This window comes from Rhinoraja longicauda, chromosome 40 (assembly GCF_053455715.1).
Source record: "Rhinoraja longicauda isolate Sanriku21f chromosome 40, sRhiLon1.1, whole genome shotgun sequence".
NCBI classification, from domain to species: Eukaryota; Metazoa; Chordata; class Chondrichthyes; order Rajiformes; family Arhynchobatidae; genus Rhinoraja; species Rhinoraja longicauda.
The window spans coordinates 8,323,677-8,326,473 of NC_135992.1; positions in this window are offsets into that span (position 1 = coordinate 8,323,677).

Genomic DNA, 2,797 nt, shown 5'->3' on the forward strand with positions numbered 1-2,797 from the left:
ACAGCATGGAAACAGGCTCTTCCACCCAACTCATCCATACCGACCAAAGATGCCCCATCTAACCTGGTCCCAATTATAAGTTCATAATAAGACACGGGAGCAGAATTAGACCATTCGGCCCATCAAGTCTGCTCCGCCATTCAATCATGGCTGATTTATCTGACCCTCTCAATCCCATTTCCCCGCCTTTTCACTGTAACCTTTGATACCCTTACAAACCTGAAAAATAAACTAAACTGAAATGGCATTATTTGTCCGTATTTGGCCTATATTCTCTGAACCTTACCTATCCATGTACCTGTCCAGATGTCTTTTAAATGATGTTATAGTACCTGCCACAATGACCTCTGGCAGCTCGTTCCATACACCCACCAGCAGCAGGAGTGAGGCACACGGCCCTCAAAACTGCTCTGCGATCAATACACTACAATGGGATTTGTCTGAGCACAAATTAGCAGATGGATGCCGTCATTACAACAGTCACTACACATCCCAAAGTAATGCATTGCTTGTAAAATGCTTTGGGACGTCCTGACTTTTTAAAGAGTCTTCCTATCTCGGGACTGGACGAGTGCCAGGATCATTTTGGTTTTGGAGAAGCTGATGATAAAGTGTGCTGGGGTGAGAGAGATCCTCCAAACTCTGACAGATATCTTACTCGTGTGGCGCCTTTGATCACCCCACAGTCTCTCTTCTTGGCATATCTACAGTCAAAGGCCGAAGTCAACACCCAATAACACGACTGCTTATCTGATGCTGTTCTGTTGTAAGAGTTTAGTTTAGTTTCGAGATACAGCGTGGAAACAGGCCCCTTGGCCAACCAAGTCCACGCCGACCAGCGATCATTCCGTGCACTAACACCATCACACACACACACTTGGGACAGTTTTACTGTCCCTAGCCCTGCCAATTAACCCACAAACCCGCTCGTCTTTGGAGCTTGGGAGGAAACCGGAGATCTCGGAGTAAACCCACGCAGGTCACGGGGAGAACGTACAAACTCTGTACAGACAGCACCCGTAGTCAGGATCGAACCGGGGTGTCTGGCGCTGAGGCAGCAACTCTACTGCACTGGTTGACACTGGCAAAATAACACATTACAGTTGCCAGGGTTAGGCATTAATGCTATCTCAACCGTCTCTTAACACAGTGAAGATATGGGGAAAGGGTCCTCTTCCTTGAAAACATACCCACAACCTAATCATACCTAACCCTGATCAGAATGGTCCAATGACCTGCAGGCACAAGGGACTGCCGACTCTGGTTTACAAAACGGAAATAAAGTGCTGGAGTAACTCAGTGAGTGGATCAGGCAGCATTCCTGGAGAACATGGATCGGTGACGTTTCGGGTCGGAGCCCATCTTCGGACTGATTTGATGGGGGATTTGATGGGGGCGTGAGAAAGCCGGAAGAGAGGAGGGGATACGACAACTCTAGGTGGATCCAGGTGAGGGGAGGTTTTGACTGGCAGATGTCTGGACAAAGGCCAGAGATGAAAAGACGAAAAGTGTGAGATAAGAATAGAAGTGTGAAATGTGAAACCAGAGGAAGGAATATGGGTGGAAGGGGATGGGGAGAGCAGGGGTGGTAGGGACAAATGGGTGCAGATTTAGATGGTGAACAGGGAAGAGAGGGGAAAAAGGGGGATTGAGGTGGGGAAGGAGGTGGTTTACAGATTAGTTACCTAAAATTGGAGAATTCAATATTCATACCGTTGGGTTGTAAGCTAGCCAAATGGAATATGAGGTGCTATTCCTCCAGTTTGCGTGCGGACTCACTCAGGCAATGGAGGAGGCCCAGATCACCAGGAAGGTCTTCCCCTACCAGGAAGGACTTAAAGCCCTCCGTATCTTCCTTGTCCGCCCAGTTTGCAGAATTGGCCACGTCTCGACCCGAAACGTCACCCATTCTTTCTATCCAGAGTTACTGCCTGTACTCCAACATTTTGTGTCCATCCCAGGAAAGAAAGATCAGTGTAGGAATGGGAAGGGGTGTTAAAATGTTAACAACTAATGGGCCTCCTCATTCCCTACGCTGTGGATGCGAGAACTGTGTGAGTTTCTCCAACCAGTCAGTGTTTAATTAAGACTCTTTCTTCAAAGGGGTGGAAGAAGGAGAGACTGATATTGAAGGTAGAAAATGCTTGAGTAACTCAGCGGGACAGGCAGCATCTCTGGAGAGAAGGAATGGGTGACGTTTCGGGTTGAGACCCTTCTTCAGACTGATCTATTGAGACTAATATTGGCCTTCCCGTGAATGGATCAGGGACGGACTACCACAGGTGGAGATCCTCCCTTGCTAATGTTGTGCCGGGAGTTGGTTCCAGCAGCACAAAGGATTTCATGCTGAGTGGCAGCAGTTTGCTGACCCCTTGTGTTCAAACAATATCGCCAGTATAAGAGTCAAGAGTGGTTTATTGTGTATTGGAGGAACTGCAGATGCTGGTTTAAACCGAAGACAGACACAAAAAGCTGGAGTAACCCAGCGGGACAGGCAGCATCTCTGGAGAGAAGGAATGGGTGACGTTTCGGGTCGAGACCCTTCTTCAGACTAGAGTCAGGGGAAAGAGGAACGAGAGGTGTAGACAGTGATGTGGAGAGAGATAGAATAAATGAATGAAAGATATGCAAAAAAGTGACGATCAAGGAAACAGACCATTGTTAGCAGTTTGACAATGGCCTGTTTCCTTTATCATTGTCACTTTTTTGCATACCTTTCTCGATCTCTATCTCCATCATAGTGGATAGACTGACTCCCACCATCTTAAAACCACTGACTCCCACAATGATCTAGAAT